This window comes from Sceloporus undulatus, chromosome 2 (genome assembly GCF_019175285.1).
Source record: "Sceloporus undulatus isolate JIND9_A2432 ecotype Alabama chromosome 2, SceUnd_v1.1, whole genome shotgun sequence".
NCBI lineage: Eukaryota > Metazoa > Chordata > Lepidosauria > Squamata > Phrynosomatidae > Sceloporus > Sceloporus undulatus.
This window is the reverse complement of record NC_056523.1, coordinates 56736508-56756060: the sequence shown is the minus strand read 5'-3', so window position 1 is coordinate 56756060 and position 19553 is coordinate 56736508. Positions and strand designations below refer to the sequence as shown.

The 19553-nt window shown below is 42.3% G+C and overlaps 1 long non-coding RNA gene across 1 annotated transcript in view; it reads right to left on the bottom strand.

Moving 5' to 3' along the window:
• Positions 1-19553, bottom strand: part of LOC121923184 — a 67978-nt gene that overhangs the window by 1276 nt on the left and 47149 nt on the right. The window lies entirely within an intron of this gene.

Below are 19553 nucleotides of genomic sequence, written 5' to 3'. Positions count from 1 at the left end.
TGGGATTGATTCCCATCCTCCCCAGCCAGTGAGAGAGCCAGGCTGGCTAGGGTCAATGTAAAATGTAGTCCATCCATCTAAGAGCTACAAGGTTGTTGTTTTTTTAATTAAAAATAAATTTTATTGCTATTTAACAATAATACCATCTCAGTTTGTAGACTGTAAAGGTGTTAAATAGCAATAACATTTCTTTTAAAAACAACAACCTGGACCCATCATGGTGTAATGGTTTGAGTGTTGGACTATGACTCTGGAGACCAAGGTTCAAATCCCAGCTCAGCCATTTAAACCCACTGGGTGACCCTTGGCAAGTCACACTCTCTCAGCCTCAGAGGAAAGCAATGGCAACACCCCTCTGAAGAAACCTGCCAAGAAAATCCCATGATAGGTTTGCCTTAGGCTTGCCATAAGTCAGAAACAATTTGAAGGCACACAACAACCAACAATCTCAGTATTACAACCATTTCAGCCTTTGTTACAAATCACCCCCTTCTCGTCTACCCCATAATCTTAGTACACAATAGAAATGCCACTCTGTCAAGCCTTTTACACCTGCAATTTCCATTCTATTCCTTCACATATTATTATAATAGAATTTATTTAATTATTAATCCAAATTTTAATTTGGTCATTCGGTGGTTTATATTCACCATTACACTGACATGCAAAAGTAACAAATGGCTTCCATGTTATACCAAAAAAGGTAGTCTTTTATATCTCTTTTTGCTGGTCTTAATTTATAAATTAATGTCTCTAATTCCAAATCCTGTTTAGCCATTTTTAATTGCTAAATTCTCTATTTTCTGCCATCTTTGACATTTTCAGGCCTTGTTGCAGATAAATGGTATGAGGTCTTTATGTGATAAATCCTTATTTTCCCTTTCAAATAAGGATATCATTAATAATGCTCCTCTAAAATAGACTACCCCCAATATTTGACTTATCCACAAAAGAACTTTCATTCCAAAATCTTTGAATTTTTGCACACATTAGATATAGGTGGCTTGAATCCCCTATTTCTCAGCACCCAAAGAACCACAAGGGTGTTTGAGCTGGCCATCATTGGTAGATGATGCAGGGTGGGTAGGAAAGAAGAACATTCTGTTTCCAAACTTAAAGGTCCTGTATTTATGGAGTCCTCTTTCTATTGATCCCGTTTTCTCCCAGAAGGACCCAGAGGGACTGTGAGGAACATTATGGAAAAACTGCAATGTCGGACATAGATCAGTTTGGCAAAAGAAAGCTGCAAAGAACTGCTTATCTCTGAGCCGGCAGGGGTGAAGTCAGGCAACTGCCTCAACAACAGCCTGCAGAAGTGCTGTGCATTGATAAGGCTGTCTGGGAGATTGGATAGATTGCAGAGGGACTTTGGAATGCAGAATAGCAGAAGAGATGGAACCTCTGTTTCTGATGCCCACTGAAGCTGCTTAGCTTGGGGTCCTCTCATACTACACAATTATGGTGCTATGATTCTATTTTAATAGCTGTGGCTTCATCCTATGGTATCCAGGGACTTTTAGTTTGGGATGGCACTAGAGCAGTGGTTCTCAACCTGTAGTATTCCAGATGTTTTGAGCTTCATCTCCCAGAACCCCCAACCTGCATGGCCAATAGTTGGTCATTCTGGGATTAGAGGCTGAAAACATCTGGAGGACTAAATATTGAGAACCACAACACTAGAAAACTAGCTGAGATTTCTAAATACCCTTCCTAAACTACAAACCCCAGGTTTCCATAGGATGGAATCATGGCAGTTAAAGTAGAATCATAGTGCTATAATTGTGTAGTGTGACAGGGCCCTTGGATCTTCAGTCCAGGATCCTGTCACTGTTCATCCTGTAATGGTTCCATGGATATGTTTGGACCAGAGTTTATCTTGTTCATGGATATCAATTACAGGGTTAGACAAGTGTTGGGAATCATATAGTATTCAGTATATTGTTGGACTACAACTCCCAGCAGCAATAGCCAACACAGACAATGGCAAGGGATGCTGAAAACTGCATTCCAACAACATCTGAAGGGCTACATGATTCCCATCACTGTTGTAGAGCAAGGCCTATGCAATAAAAGTTTCATGGCTGAACAACGCTTGGGTCAAGATCTCTCCCGGCCAGACTTGTGGCCAAAGCTCCTTTCTTTGTGCCACCCTGGTCTAGTTAAGTTAATGTCAGATCAGGGCAAGCATACATTGCACTGAGCAATCCATCCATCTATCCATCCAAGCTCATCCTTGGCTGTAGGCTTTCTGTTTTGTGTAGATTCCAGCAAGTGCTGAGCTTACAATATTCAGCCTGGTTAAGCCACTGGCTGCCACGGCCCCGGTGCTAGTTGATACCTCTGGGGTTGAAAATGTGACCTCAGAGGGGCTGACTCATGCCATTGCCACCAGCGCCTGGCAGCACAGTGAGACATATGTATGAGGTAAGTTTTTAAAAACTGGCTTAAGGGAGGGATGGCCCAGGTTCTGGGTACAACTGGCTTCACATTATGGAGACAGTTCACACTTGCATTGGTTGGTGTTTGGCCCAGCATCATGAAGGCAGGAACCTTTTCAATTGGCCCATGTAGACATGCCCTTGCTTATATTCCTAAGGTGATAGGACACATAATCATTGAAGCCAAAATGGGAGGAGGATACTCAGAAGCAAATGGAGTGATCTGACACTGGAAGTCTGACTCTCCTGTTGTTTGTCTGACAATTGTCAGATGGTGATGCCAAGACTTTTTCACCCTTTGGTCTCTTTGCTCCACAAGGCAATTACTAATACCCTTTGCTCTCAGCATAAATTGGCATCAGCAGCAGCTGTTCTAAGTCCTGTGCTGATGTGAAAATGTTTCTTTTCTGTAAAGGAGTTATTTCTAAGAGGTCTGTTGTAGATCTTTACCAGCTCCACCAGTGTTTCTGGATATTAGAATCTCAGACTGATACTAAGTCCATTTGTATCTTTGCTATTGTCACCTCTTTCTTTACAAGTGGTATCTGGATGATTCATGGAAAAAATGTTCATGATCCATTGCTACCATTCCACCTTTTCCAATCACTCTTCATATAATGATTTTCCCAGTCTGGCATTTCCTGAATGGGTCTACAGCTACTATCATCCTCATAAAGCATGGACATAAGCGAGCACAACTGGGCTAGAATCCCATGGTTAGTCACAACTAAAGTAGGCTGATTAGACCAATGGGATTTGCCTTTATATTGATTCAACATTCACCAGTTGATTTAGTGGGTTGTAGTTAAGTTTCTGTCCTTGATTTTGTATGCTTGGTTCTTCCTTTGGTGTTCTTTCCCATGTTTGAGTAAGGAGAAACAGACTAAAGGTTTGGCTGCAGTGTTCTGGAAGTAGGCAGATATGGCCTTTTTCACTAGGTTGTGTTGGAAACCTTTTACAATAAGAAGTGCTAATCATAAGGCAATGTTAACACTTGCTAATAAGGCCGTCCTTGCCTTCTGTGGTCTTCATAATAAATAAGTCTGAAAGCCTCCTCTCTCACTCATTCTCTCTCTCTCTCTCTCTCTCTCTGTGTGTGTGTGTATACAAGATTTGACTTTGTTCTTGCACGACTTGGCATCACTTAAAACTTTCAGTGTCTGTTTCCTGCAGCAGCTAAATATTGCTCACATTTGGGTGTTTATGTGCTGAAAGCTTGGTAAATCTAAAGTCTAACGGAGATTAAGGGGGAAATCTGAGAATCAGGTAGAAATGCTTTTATCTTCTGAATTTGAGTGATCTACTAGCTTTCCTGCCTCCCAGGAAATAGGATGACAAGTTGATGGCAAAATGCCACTTTTCATTTCTTTTCCATGATGATGTACAGAGATACATTTGCACAGCTACATTTGCATTGTGCGTTTTTGTAAGAGAAGATGACATGAAAGATTAAGGCTGACACTAATCTCTCTATGTGTGGTGCTACAGCTTGTTTCAAAGGAAAGATGTTTCCGGGTAGACAAACGGCCACAGCTGCAGCAGTGGAGAACAAGAGGGACAGAGATGACTGGGCTGCCTGTCACTATGCAGAGCATCACTGAAATAAATGGAATTTATCCATTCTTCCCCTGTAGTCCCTACCAAGAACCATTCTGACCAAGAACTTCTAGATCTCCTTTAGCAAACACATCATTAAAAATAAATAAATAACTAGGACATGGGTGAGATTTTCAAGCATGATTGAGAATAGTTTCAAGTAGCTAGTCCCCCCCCCCTCTCTTGTGATGGTTGGACTAAATCTTCATTGGGAGGTAGAGAGATCTTGTAGTACCTTTGAGATTAACTGAAAGAAATTGGCAGCATGAGCTTTCGTAGACTACAGTCTACTTCCTCAGATGCATTTGGGTCTTCCTTTGGTGCTGAGGAAGTACACTGAAGTCTACTAAAGCTCATGCTGCCAATTTCTTTCAGTTAGTCTCAAAGGTGCTACAAGATCTCTCTATGTACTGATTCTACAGACTAACACGGCTATATCTTTGAATTCTTCACTGGGAGGCGAGAGAGAAGTACTTGAGAAAGATACCAATCAGCCATGGGAATTTGGTCCTACCAATGCTGTTCTTCTTCCATCCTTCTTTTACAACAATCACTCAAGACCAGACTGGAAACCTCTCAATAACCCTATCAGAGGACTGGCTTTGTCATGCAGTGGATCAGATTTGGTTGTGGTGCCAGATCTCTACCTGGGATCAGTGCCAGCCTCTTTGAGATTCAATGAATGGAACAGCTCTGTGCATTGCCCATGACTCTGTCCCAGGTGGTATGATCAAGGACAGAGTCTCAGTGGCAACAGTGCCCTTTGCACCATTTGCTGCATGGGCATGGGTGAGTGGGTGGCAAATGCTACCAACCATGCGGGGAGGAAAGGCTTTCATTTCTTGACAGAATAATTGTCCAAGAAAGCCTTGTGTATTTATGTAGTTTGAGTGTTGGACTAGGACTCAAGGAGACCAGGGTTCAAATCTCTGCAGAATCATGGAAACCCACTGAATGGTCTTGGGCATGTCATACAGTACTTTCTCAGCCTTAGAGGAAGACAATGGCAAATCTCCTCTGAATAAATTTTACCAGAAAACCATATGATAGGGTTGCCATAAGTTAGAGTTGAGTGGAAGGCATGTAACAATGATAAACAACAATGTGTGAAGTACCATCAGCATGAAGCCCCCAGCTGCTAAAAGCTCTGGAACTTTTGCTCCAATTGCACCACTGATAATCTAGTTGTGCCAGTACTCATGCTCCTAGCTGTTGGGACTGGCATGGCAGTTGAGCTAATTGCTGTGTTGGATACAAATGCGAGGTGTACCGATTTAACACACTCACACCGTCTTTTCTCTGGTGACATAAGAACAAAAGAAGATCTATGTAAGGAGTACATGTGGTTGCTGAATCAGATCAAATGTCAATCTCTCCAGCATTCTGTTTCCTAATCTCTGCTATAGTGTCAGCCATCTGTGGTTCTGCTATAGAGATGGCTAGATTTTCTGAAAAATCAAATGGAAAGAAGAAGACATGGATCATTACAGCAGCCATACTGCCACAGGCCAATGGGCTGCCAGATATTTAGCAAGGGGCAAAGGAAAACCTCAGATAATTTCCTGTTGATTTCATTGTCCAGTTGGCTGGGGGACTATTGAGTTTGATTTCCATAAAGAAACTTTTCAAAGCACTGGGATCATCATATTTTTTTTCAAAGAATACTGATACTGAAAAATGAAATGTATAGATATAGGATGGGGGACACCTGTCTGAATGAAACTACGTGTGAAAGGGATCTAGGAGTCTAAGTACACCACAAGTTGATCATGAGTCAACAGTGTGATGCAGCAGCTAAAAAGGCCAATGTGATTTTAGGCTGCATCAATAGAAGTATAGTGTCTAGATCAAGGGAAGTAATAGTGCCATTGTATTCTGCTTTGGTCAGGCCCCAACTGGAATACTGTGTCCAGTTCTGGGCACCACAATTCAAAAAGGACATTGAGAAACTGGAGCGTATCCAAAGGAGGGCAACTAAAATGGTGAAAGATCTTGAAACCATGCCCTATGAGGAATGGCTTAGGGAGCGTGGAATGTTTAGCCTGGAGAAGAGAAGGTTAAGGGGTGATATGACAGTCCTGTTTAAATATTTAAGGGATGTCATATTGAGGAGGGAGCAAGCTTGTTGTCTGCTGCTCCAGAGGCTAGAACACGGAATAATGGATGCAAGCTAAAGGAAAAGAGATTCCACCTCAACATTAGGAGGAACTTCTTGACAGTAAGGGCTGTTCGACAGTGGAACACACTCCCTTCTTTGGAGGTCTTTTAACAGAGGTTGGATGGCCATCTGTCGGGGATGCTTTGATTTAGATTTTCTGCATGGCAAGGGGTTGGACTGGATGGCCCTTATGGTCTCTTCCATCTCTATGATTCTATGATACTATGATTCTATGATGTTTTCCCATGTTAACTCTGGACAGAATGCATCTATTTTACTTATTCCCTTATTCTTTCTCATCTAGATTCCTTAGAGCACTTTCTGTCTGGTTTCCAAGATGGGATTCCCATCCAGGTAATCCACCACAATGGCAGCAAAACAAATATAGCCATCTGAGTCCAGTGTGGATTTTGCCAGAGCTGTTGACATAGAGATTCAGCATTTTCCCTTCTTATTTGCTTTTCCTCTGTGTTGCAGATGAGGCTTTTGCAAACGAGACATAATTTGATTTGAATTATCTAGGTCCAGCTGTATGGGGGACGTTGGCTAAGGAACATCCATTCCCTGTGGGAGAGAACTGAGGCAGAGCTAATGCAAACAGGATGCAGAGAGTGAACAATCAAAGTGCTCACAAAGGACAGGGCTGCCTGCAAGCGCTGCCACTTACTGCTCTGCAGTTCCCATAGCAAGCTTCCCTGCGGCTCTGAGACCCAAGGAAGAGGCTGTTTCACCCCATATTTCAAATCTGGACAGCTGAAAAGCTCATCTCTGCTCTCGCCTGGAGATCAGCAACCAGCAGAATGACTCACATTGTGCCCCAATGGCTCTTGTGTTTTTTCACATTCAAATCTGAGCAGCTTTATTTGCTCTTTGAGGTGATAATTAAGGAAACGTTTCAGTCAAGGGGAGTCTACGTAGCCCTTTATGTTCATTGATGCCCAGCCAATATTCTCAGTGACCTCAGCCAGTTTGAAGTACAGCATTTCCAAAGCCAAAGCTTTTTTCAGACCAGTGCTTCTAACCCTATGTGATGTGGGGAACCAGCAAGACCAGTGCCATATTTGTGCCCACTCATACAACTATAGCTTTCTTTCCTGGAAGCTCCCCAGGGATTAGCAACCAATGGTCCAGGGACCACCATTTCAAACAGCACTGTTTTTAAGACATTGTCCAAAATCTATCAGCCATATTCACTTGATATCCCGGAAAACTGGTGTTCCAAAAAGGGACTCTTTCAAGGTTTGCTCCAAATGTTTTTTTGTGGGTTTTTCAGGCTATGTGGCCATGTTTTAGAAAATTTTCTTCCTGACGTTTCGCCAGCATCTGTGGCTGGCATCTTCAGAGAATGCTTTGCCTGGAAAAAGTTGGGTGTTTATATACTGTGTGAGCCTGGGAATGCAGGAGTGATTTGCATGTGTATTGTTCTGTTGCTGATGGTAGGCCTCAGTCTGGGAGGCTAATGCAAAAGAGGATTAATGTCTGCTAACTGATGATCATTATCTGCTGGGAAAGCCCCTGACTGAATGGTTTCCCATTTGCATTTGCTGAGTCCTTATTTTGCTATTCCTCAGGACTGGTAGTCAAATTTTGTTCACGTGCCTGCATACCTCCGTGGGAGCACGCCTCCATTCAAGCCAATACAGTGGTACCTCGGGATACGAAATACCCAGGTTACGAAATTTTCGGGATACGAAAAAATCCCATAGGGAATTATTGTTTCGGGTTACGAATGTTTTTTCGGGTTACGAAAAAACTTTTGGTGCTTTTTTCGGCTTTTTCGCACGGAATCGCGGCTTTTCCCCATTAGCGCCTATGGCAATTCGGCTTACGAAGGCTTTTCGGGTTACGAAAGCGGCCGCGTTACGAATTAATTTCGTAACCCGAGGCACCACTGTATGCACATTTTTGAATTTCCACAAGGGGGTCTGGAACGGATGCCCTGTGAAAAAGGAGGGATGTCTGTACCAATGTACTAAATGGTTTACAAAGTGTAAGCTAATTGCCCCCAACAAGCTGGGTACTAATTTTATCAACCTGTGGAAGAACGCTAGGCTGAGTTGACCCTGAATCCCTGGCTAGTATTGAACTCACAACCTTGTGGTTTGTGAGTGAGTGTCTGCAGTACAGGAATTTAACCACTGCACCACCTAGGCTCCCTGGGCTACTCTGCTTTAAGCAGCAAAATGAAAATATTCTGGACAGGCCTTAGGAAAGGGTGGGGGAGAGCATCTAAAAGCAAAACAGTGAAATCTAGAATTTGTACAGGGTTTTGTTTTTAAAAAACAAACAGAATAAGAGCTTGTGGTTGACGTTCTCTTCACAAAATGTTCTCTCATGAGGAAGTCACTCTGTCACGTTGTGTGAACTATCAGAACTGGGCCTGGAAGCAAACCACAAACAGTGCCTACAGAGACAATACAAAAGTTCTTTGACTTCATCTGCAAATATCTATCCAGTAAAAAGTCATATGATGGATTAGGTAGGTGTATGACTGCCCTAGGACTGTAGACTGAAACTCACTATATTAACTGCTGGCTGCTGTGAACAGTAGTGAGTCAAGCATAAGGAATATGTAGCTGAAGAGGCCGCAGAACAGGAGGAGAAAAGGTTTAAAGGAGGGAGATTATTAAAATAGAAATGCTGATTCTGATGATCGCAAGATTGGCAGGTTGGCAGGTCAAGACCCAAGCACCACCTGACAGAGTGATCTCCCATCACCAGCCCCAGCTTCTGCTAACATAGCAGCTCAAAAGCAAATAGATAAATAAGTACCACTTCAGTAGCAAGGTAACAACGTTCCGTGCAGTCATGCTGTGTACATTACCATAGAGTGGTCTTTTACAACGTTGCATCTTTGACTTAGCAATGGATTTAAGCACCACCCGACTCAGTCAGACATGACTAAACAATCATGTCAAAGGGGAAACCTTGACTTTTTAACAGAACAAAATTCTACTATGCAGAGAAACCACCTACGACTCCCTGAGGAGTTGTTAGGAAAGAAAGAAAGAAAGAAAGAAAGAAAGAAAGAAAGAAAGAAAGAGTTGTACCAATGGGCACAAATATGGGTCTGGTCCCTGGTACTAGCATTAAAAGTACTGATCTGAAAAAATCTCTGACCTTGGAAAAGACTCTGAAGTGTAGAAACACTCTGCCTGCAGTCACTGAGAATATTGGCTGGGAATCAGTGACCATAAAGAGCTCATGCTACAACTTCTGTCACGTAGTTAGTTTCAAAGGTGTTACAAGATCCCTCTGCATAATGACAAGGAATTATTATTGGTGATGCCTTAAAATGCAGCCTCTTATGACCAAATCAGATGCCACTGAACACTTTCCATTTCTAAATACCCAGTCATCACAGCCCTTAAGCTTTCATACCAACAAAACGACTAGAAATTCACAGTTAAATCTGAAAACTGAGATCTTTAACCCAAATATTGCCTGACATTCTGTTCAATATTTATGAGACTGTATACTAGATTAATCTCATAACTTTTGGAATTCATGTTTACAATCCTTAATGGCTGAACATGACCCCCCAAAGCCAAAGGGTTTCTGAGGCATTGCAGATTGAGACAATGGGAAAACATGGCTGTAAGCATTCTTTTAGTCACACGGTATGTTGAGACAAGCAGCTGTAGCAGCTGTAGACACCAAAGGGTGTCTCTGGCTGCCTGCCTAACGTGTTCCATGATTGGGAGAACACTGCATTCATAATGCCTCAGCACCCTAACTTGGAGCACCTCAGAAGCCCTTCTGTTGGGGGGCACTGTCTGGCTTAAGAGGAAGGATTTTGATGGGTGGCATTGGCAGAAGTAGCTATGATGAGAGAGCTCAATTATTGTAGCTACATCTACCAATTCATGATCGGTTCTATAATGGATAGAATACACAAGGTAGTCTCTCCCACCCAAGCCTCCATTTTCCTTTCAAGGAATACTGCCAAGTAGCTATGATAAAGATAGGGGTAAGATGCAGTGTCTCAGTGGTTAAGATGGCAATTCTGATGATCATAAGGTTGGAAAGTTGGCAGTTCATGGCCCAAGTGCCACATGACAAAATGAGCTCCCATCACTAGTCCCAGCTTCTGCCAACCTAGCAGTTCGAAAGCATCTAAAAGTGCAAGTAAATAAATAGGTATCACTTCTGTGGGAAGGTAACAGCATGTTGTGAAGTCAAGCTGGCCACATGATCACAGAGTGGTCTTTGACAACGCTGGCTCTTCAGCTTAGAAACAGAGATGTGCACTGCCCCCTACAATCAATTCTGACTAGACATTCATGTCAAGGGGAAAACTTTTCCTTTACTTAACACTTTTTCATGATTGTTTGTGTATGGAGCAGATTATGAGACATAAAAGGATGAGCTGCTAAATATTAAATGGGGCCAGAATAAATATGCCATCGCCTCTAAATAATAATAATAATAATAATAATAATAATAATAATAATAATAATAATTTTATTTATGTTTCCCTGCCTCTCCCAATTGGATCAAAGCGGGGTTACAGACTAATAAAATCACAGTACATATAATTAAAATTCTCTAACCAATTATAAAGATTAGATCCAACATATTAACTAATGGTTAAGAATAACCATACAATACACAATACAGTACAATCGGCAAATAAGCAGCATCTCATTCAGGGGCATGTCAGTCATTATCTTATAACATATCTGGATATGCTTGACGAAATAGTTCAGTTTTCACTGCTTTCCTGAATATCTCTAGTGAGGGCACCAATTGGACGTCCTCAGGAAGGCTGTTCCACAGTCTTGGAGTCCTTATTGAAAAGGCTCTTTATGAAGTGGAAGCATATTTGGGATTCGTAGTTTCCAATAAATTCTTGCCCGATGTTCTAAGGGTGCAGGGCGGATTGTATGGGGAGAGGCGGTCTCGCAAGTAACTCAGACCTGAGCCATATAGGGCTTTATAGGTCATAACCAACACTTTGTATTGTGCCCAAAAACTAATAGGGAGCCAGTGAAGATCTTTCAAAATAGGTGTTATATGGTCAAACCTTGAAGAACCGGTGACCAGTCCATATTTTGTATTAATTGAAGCTTTCGAACTTGGTAAAAGGGTAGCCCCATGTACAGCGCATTACAGAAGTCTAGACGAGAGGTTACCAGAGCATGTACCGCCGTTTCAAGGTCCCTTCGGTCCAGGTAGGGTCACAGTCGGTCTATCAACCGAAGTTCATAGCAAGCACTTCTGGCCGTCGCATCTACTTGAGATGTCAACTGCAGGGACGAATCCAGAAGTACTCCTAGACTGTGAACTTCGTCCTTCAGGGGAAGTGTGACCCCGTCAAGGACAGGTTGACAAATTTCCTTCCTTGAACCTTGGGGGCCTATCACTAGTACTTCCGTTTTCTCTGGATTCAGTCTGAGTTTGTTTTCCCTCATCCAGCCCATTACCGCCTTCAAGCAGGCATTCAGAGGAGAGATGCCATCCTTAGACACTGCGTCGGTCAGAGACATAGAGAACCATATTTGAGTGTCATCAGCATACTGGTAACACCTCACCCCATATCTCCGGATGATCTCTCCCAGCAGTTTCATGTAAATATTAAACAGCATGGGGGACAAAATAGCTCCTTGAGGGACACCAGATGTCAGTTCCCTCCTAGAGGAGCAAGCATCCTCCAGCTTCACCATCTGGGATCTACCCGAGAGGTAGGAACGGAACCACTGGAGCGCAGTGCCTCTGATTCCTATCTCTCTCAGGCGTTCCAGAAGGATACCATGGTCGACGGTATCGAAAGCTGCTGAGATGTCCAAGAGCACCAACAAAGTCACACTTCCCCTGTCGGTGCTCAGACGGAGATATCGCCTGCTTTGGTCAGGCCCCACCTAGAATATTGTGTCCAGTTCTGGGTGCCACAATTCAAAAAGGACATTGAGAAACTGGAGCGTGTCCAAAGGAGGGCGACAAAAATGGTGAAGGGTCTGGAAACCATGCCCTATGAGGAACGACTTAGGGAGCTGGGGATGTTTAGCCTGGAGAAAAGAAAGTTAAGAGGTGATATGATAGCCCTGTTTAAATATTTGAAAGGATGTCATATTGAAGAGGGAGCAAGCTTGTTTTCTGCTGCTCCAGAGAACAGGACCCGGAACAATGGATGCAAGCTACAGGAAAAGAGTTTCCACCTGAACATTAGGAGGAACTTCCTGACAGTAAGGGCTGTTCGACAGTGGAATGCACTCCCTTGGAGGGTGATAGAGTCTCCTTCCTTGGAGGTCTTTAAACAGAGGCTGGATGGCCATCTGTCAGGGATGCTTTGATTTGGATTTCCTGCATGGCAGGGGGTTGGACTGCATGGCCCTAGTGGTCTCTTCCAACTCTACGATTCTATGATTCTATGATTCTATGACTAAGGCGACCATGGCTGTCTCAACTCCGTAGCCTGCTCTGAAGCCAGTTTGAAATGGGTCCAGATAATCAGTATCATCCAAGACAGATTGGAGTTGGAAGGTAACTGCTCTCTCGATCACCTTACCTAAAAATGGTAACAGAGAGACTGGTCTGTAATTATTTCTCACCAGGGGGTCCAGAGAGGATTTTTTCAGTAGTGGTTTAACCACTGCTAACTTTAATTTAGATGGAAATTTTCCCTCTCGAAAGGATGCATTGATTAGGAATCGTAACAGTGTAGTTACTGCATCTCCTCCCTGGGCAGTCAACCAGGAAGGGCAGGGATCGAGAGTGCACGTTGTCCTCCAAGGAGCTTGTTCACTTCATAGATATTTACAAACTTGAAGTGATCCAGTTTAACAGAGGCCACGGAAGCTCTGGATACCTCTCCTATTGTTTCTGTTGTAATGCCGGATTCAAGATCAACCCTTATCTGAGAGATTTTATTTGCGAAGAAGTTGTTAAAGTTGTCCCAGCAGGCTTTAGTTGGTGCTAAGTAAGCTCTCTCACCACTCTGAACGCGACTGCTGGACGCGACTCTGCAGAGGCAATACATGAAGCATAGAATGAATGGCTCTGATGAAGTGTCTTATTGGATAGATGCCAATGTCTCCTTCAGCTGCGCTCTAGTCATTGTGCGGCCAGCTTCATTTCCCGAAGATCTTCCATATACCATGCTTTCCTATTAGAAGTGGGCTGCAAAGGACGCTCGGGAGCGATACTGTTTATAGCCCTGTTAAGATCACAGTTCCAGGTATCCGTCAGTACATCAACAGAATCACCGTCAATTCCAACCATATATCGCTCTAGGGCTTCTTGGAACCTTTTGGGTTCCATCAGCCTTCATGGGCGGACCATTTTAATAGGTCCTCCACCCCCGGGGGGTAGTTGGGTAGTCACCTTCAGTCGTATCTCTACAAGGAAATTATCCGTCCTTGACAGAGCTGAGGTTCCAAGAACCTCAGCCCACAGACTTTCCTGATCCGAGCTAAAGACCACATCGAGGGTATTACCCGCGCAATGAGTTGGACCCGAGACTAATTGAGAGAGGCCCATGGCAGTCATGGCAGCCATGAAGTTCCGAGCTGCACCTGTTAGTTCTTGTGAGCCAGCCTTGAAGGGGATGTTGAGGTCCCCCAGAACAAGAAGTCTGGAAGACTCCAACACCAGCTCCGAGACCAGCTGTGTCAGCTCGGCCAGGGAGTCTATTAGGCTACGGGTGCTATGAAATCCTAACCTGGCAGATAGGTTTATATAAAATATGACATGACATATTTTATACAGGGGGATTCTTTTGAAGGGATTGTCCCCTCAAAAGAATTCTGCTCCAGTGAAATTTTTCTTCAGCCCCCAGAGTGCTAGCATTATAGAGTGAGACATTAAAAATCATTCACACTTAAAACTCAAATATTTTGTTTGTTTAATTCCCTTGGTATATATAGCTGCTTGCTTCTTTGAATGAACTGTATTTCTAAATGTTAAACTGATGTTTTAAGTTACTGCAATGCTATAAATTTGAAGACTGGAGTAAAATCTCCTGAAGGGGGACAGAATTCTTATTTGGGAGCAATGCATTCATCCCCTCCCCCCCCGGGTAGCTACTGTACATATCTGTATCATAAAATATGTTTGCTCTGTGGATATCTTGTCCTTAATTCACTTCATGCTCATCACACACTGATCGCTTCTCTGAGCAAGATTATGCCTTCAAATATAATCATAAAAATAATTCCCAAGCTGCTGACATGCTAATTTGACATGAATGGAGCTATCCCATTAGAACTTGCTTCTAGAGGCATTGGCCCTGATTTAAACCTTATGCACTAGGATTTCTTTAAAGCAGCTTTCATGGTGTGAAGTGACTGCAATGAGTATTCTAATGTATAGTGGGGCATAAAAATACTACATATCTAAAATAATGTTTGTGGCTGGAATGCTGTCAATGATGTATGTGTGCATTATCCTGTTTTGAACCTTTTCTCTGGCTTTCTGTGCCCTGTCCCAAACCTCTCCCTTAGAGGTGCCAAGCCTCATGGATTGTTTCATTGCCGTGAGTGAGGTGAAGTGGGCAAAAGGAACTGCCTCTCTTCCCCACTGCATTTCATTACTGCGAGAGGCAGAGGAATGAGTTTCATCTTCTTTCTGGCCCTCTCTCACTTTAGCAAACAGCAGCAGCAGCAGTTGTAGTTGTTTGGTTTTTAAAATTTTACACAGCCAGTGGATAAAATCTGATGACATTGCTCACAGCTGGGCAGACCAGTGCATTATGCAATTCTACTTCAGATCTAGATATATCTCAATTCCACTACAAAACATGATAGGGTGTGTGTGTGTTAAAAAAGCCCACTCTAGTGCATAAGTTTAAGAGTGAAGTTCTGCAATTTTGCTACAATGATTGCTTCCTCTGCCTCCTCCTTCTCCACCCCCCACTCAATATGGTATGATAGGCTTCTAACCATCTGTAAAACTTACATAGCTCTTGCTGGAGCTGTTGTGATGTTATGGAATGTTCATAAATATTCTTATTGTACAAAAGGAAAAATCAATCACAGATCAGTGTAACCTCTATCAAATAAGTAAAGTTTCAGTTCTAAATTGCTAAAACCTCACAGCTAGCTTAATACGTAGAGAGCTCTTGTAGCATGTTTGAGACTAACTGAAAGAAAGAAATTGGCAGCATGAGCTTTCATAGACTTCAGTCTACTTCCTCAGATGCATACAGGCACAAAAACGAAACAGCAAAAAAGGAGGGGGAGATGAGGGGAGGCCAAAACTGTGGGAGAAGATCCTAGAAGACAGAGTACTTAATGTAAATTGGTTAGAGCAGCCTATGGGTTGATGAAAAAGGAGACACGTCCTGCTGACCTTTGTTCTTGAATATACACATTTAAATTATCCTCATCTTTTCTTCTCTCCATTTGAACTCAACCCACAATGTCCTGTCACAAACTGTTGAATCAGTAGTTATGCCAATACTGTAATTAAGTTAACAAAATCTGTAAAGCAGCATTCTCGGAACAACCTTAGTGCACATTCAGAAAAGGTTTGGAAATAATTACATCCCACAGTGAATGGAAGTGCCATTTTGCCTTTGAAAATAATTTCCCCTGCATCGTGAAGAATTAGTATTAGAATACAGTGGTAATGATTCTCCAGTGTCATTAGGCAACCACTCCTTGATGATCTCTGCCAAACTAGCAAATCTGCACACAGTAAATTGTTCTAGTAACCCACGATTCAGTAACCTTTAAAGAGAAAAGTCACAATTCCAGTCAATCCATCAGAGAGAATTAAAATGCTATTAGGTTTCTTTTGAAATGCCCAAAGCTTGCCTGAATGCTGGTTCCTAATTTCCCCCTGGGTTGTTCACTGCTTTTGCCACCCACAATGTATTTGCTAAATACTGGAAACAAGTGATGGTATGTACATACAGAGGAGGAAAAGGTGTCAACTTCAGGCAAACCCAACCCAAGAATAGTGATGTTGCCAGTGTTCATAACCACCCAGCTCAGAATACCAGTTTGTGAGTTCATAAAGTTCATCTGTATTAGGCATTGAGTGGAATTTTTGTTTTTGCTAAAATTCTTTTCCAGTGAGATATAAAATAAGATTCTGCTTATGCACAAATGTTGCTTGGTGTTTAGCCTTACTCTCATCAAAATGTTTACTGTGCATCTGCAAAATTTCTTCAAGACTAAGCAATTTACTGTTGTGTAGGGTTTTCCTGGCAAGATTGTTCAGAAGGGTTTTTGTTTTTTGTTTTTGTTTTTGCCTTTGCCTGAGCTATGTTTGTCTTCCTCTGAGACTGAGAGCGTATGACTTGCCCAAGATCATCTAGAGGGTTTCCATGGCTGAGAGGGGATTGAAACTCTGGTCACCAGATTTCTAGCTCAATGTTCAAACCACTTCACCATGCTGGGTACCCTCACCAAAATTCCTACTGAACATGGGGAAAAGTTGTTTTCAGTGTTTTCATATTATGTCTGATTTAAAAGAAACTGAACCACTTACCTAGGCCATGCAACTCAGTGGCCTACATTTTTGTGAATTTCTTCTCTGTTTAGTACTAACATTTCAATTTTTTTCTTGTTTTAAGGAGAGCCAGTGTGGTATAATGATTTGAGTGCTGGACTATAACTCTGGAGATCAGAGTTCAAATCCCCAGATAATGGTTCATCTGAGGGTTGCCATAAGTTTGAAACAATTTGGAGGCACACAACAACAACAAAAGAGGTGGTTGATCCTATCCTGTTCTTGTTCCCAAATGGGTTTAGTTCTGGGGAGGGGCCTGATGCATTTACATATTTATCTGACACAGCTTTTTCCCTTCTCACTTCCTGTGAGTTAATATATGGAAAAGGCACATAATGCAGTTGTAGCACACATTAGCCAGTGTAATTCTCAGAAAACAGGACCGGGGCCCACACATACATCTCCTCATAATTATGGAGCTAAATTTAAATCAGTTTCAAAATTGTTTGCCCATCACTGAGTTTCTAAAAGTCATTTGCTCATCACCAGTGTGCACAGACCTACAGTAGTGTAGTGATGATCAGTCTTTTGAGTCCCACAGCTTAGTCCAAAAGTTTAGATAGCACAACTTGCACATTACAGCACCTATGCAACCCAATCCATTCCATATTGCCTTGGAATGATTATATTCCAATGGAGCTGTGGCAGGGGAGGCCATATGCTGAGATAGGGTGAAACAGGGAGAAAACATGGCCTATAGACTACATTCAGCCCTCCAAGGCTTCCTACTCCTACCCCTGAAAGTTAGCCCCCACCAGAATTTACATACTCCTGCCCTAAGAACTTAATTACCTGTTTGACAGGGGATTCTTATCTGTTGCTACAGGCTCCAAACCTCTCTCCCCATGCACACTCCCCATGTGTCTTTCTTCATGATTACATCTGGTAATAAAAATACATGAAATGATGTCATGAGCATGTCTCAGAAATTTCCTTTCACTAATAAGTAAAAGCCTATGAATGAAACAGAATATATTAGATGTTTCTGCTGTATGTAATGGATAATTAAGCTTTGTTGATAGCTAGCCTTGCTTGAGGACCTCCCCAGAGATTGCAGTTGATGGAGTGATGATCCTCTGACCACAGTGATGTCATCCCCATTATGCTTGCATGTTTTTCAATATGCCTCCATAACTATTCTTGCTATTGATTACTCTAAAGCCATGAGTCACACATTAAAATTCTGTGCCAGCTAATCTTCATTTGCATTTCCCTGCAGAAAATTGCCAAACACAACTGTCCTTTGGGGGGGATTTTGTGTTGCATTGTGTCATACTTAGTCCTTTAACAGAGTCCACCACCAACAAAAGCAAAGGGGAATTTTCTAGATTTCTGTCGTGTATCCCCCAGATCCAGACCACAGCCAAGGACTGTAGATTCTTTCTCTACAATATTGCTAAAATCCGTCCATTTCTTTCGGCCTCTTGGTCCACGCTCTGGTCATCTCACAACTAGATTATTGTAATCTCCATCTGGCAGGGCTTCCTCTCTCTTACCTCCATCCTTTAATTTCTTTCCAGTATACAGCTGCACGAATTATTACATCCACTCGCTGCTTTGACTATGTTTCTCCTCTATTATCATCCATTCACTGTCTCCCCTTCCCCTTCCATATTCAGTATAAGCTTCTGCTGTTGACTTTCAAAGCCCTGCATGGGCTGGCCCCTCCTTATTTATCTAACCTTCTTTCTCCTCATCTTCCCACTCATGTCCTCTGTTCTAGTAGTCAAGGTCTACTGTCTCAGCCTAGGATTTCCACTGCCTCATCCCGGATTCATCCCTTTTCACTTGCTGCTCCTCACTCCTGGAATCTCCTTCCCCCCATGAACACAGGTCATCACTTCTTTAACTAGTTTCAAAACTGTTCAGAGAAGCGTTCCCAGGCATTGTGTGACTATTACTTCTTATTTGATGTTTTTAATTTGTTGCCTGCTTTACTTTATTGTACCCTTTCCTGTATTGTTATGTATCTGTATTATGCTATTATTTCTTAGATTGTACACCATGGGCAGGTTTATCTTATCTATTTTATTGTTTGCATGTACAGCGCTGTGTAAATCTACAGCGCTATATAAATAAAGCATAATAATAATAATAATAATAATAATAATAATAATAATAAAGATCACTGCTGACTTGTGGGTGAGATCACAAACATCTTTTGGGAAGTCACCTTTTTACTAACCTTGTAGGTTTTTAATCTGTACATCCTAAGGCATATCGTATCAGCCAGCTAAATCAATTAAATTTATTTGGGAATACTAGAGCTGGGATTAGATTTTTCTTTCTTTCTTCAGACAATGCCATAGCTTCAAAATGTCCCAATTTGGCAGGGATAGCCACTATCAAGCTTCTGTCATCCCACTTTTTCAGATGTTTTGAAAATGTTCCAGGTTCTCGCTCTTCCTCCCACTGTCATCTTTGAGTTCAGCTTACTTTAGATACTGCAAACTCAGCAGGAAGTCAAAAATGAGTTTCTAGTCAAGTAGCTGGAGAGCTAGCATGGTGTAGTGGTTTGAGCATTGAACTATAACTTTGGAGAATAGGATTTGAATCCCAGCTTAGCCCTGAAACCCACTGGGTGACCCTGGGCAAGTCACACTCTCTTACATTCAGAGGATGCCAATGACAAACCTGCTCTGAAGAAACTTACCAAGAAAACCCTGTGATAGGTTTGCCTTAGGGTTGCCATAAATTGGAAATGGCTTGAAGGCACACAACAACAACAACAACACAACTCAAGTAGCTCAACAGCAGAGAGAGGAGAGGAATCATGTCCTCCCCAGTAGGCTTAGGGAAAAGCAAACTGATGCAGCCTCTCTTAGCTTGTCTACTTATTTTCATTAATATTTGGCCTCTTGACCACATTCTGATGTTGCTTGTCACACATGTCCCAGTGTTTATCT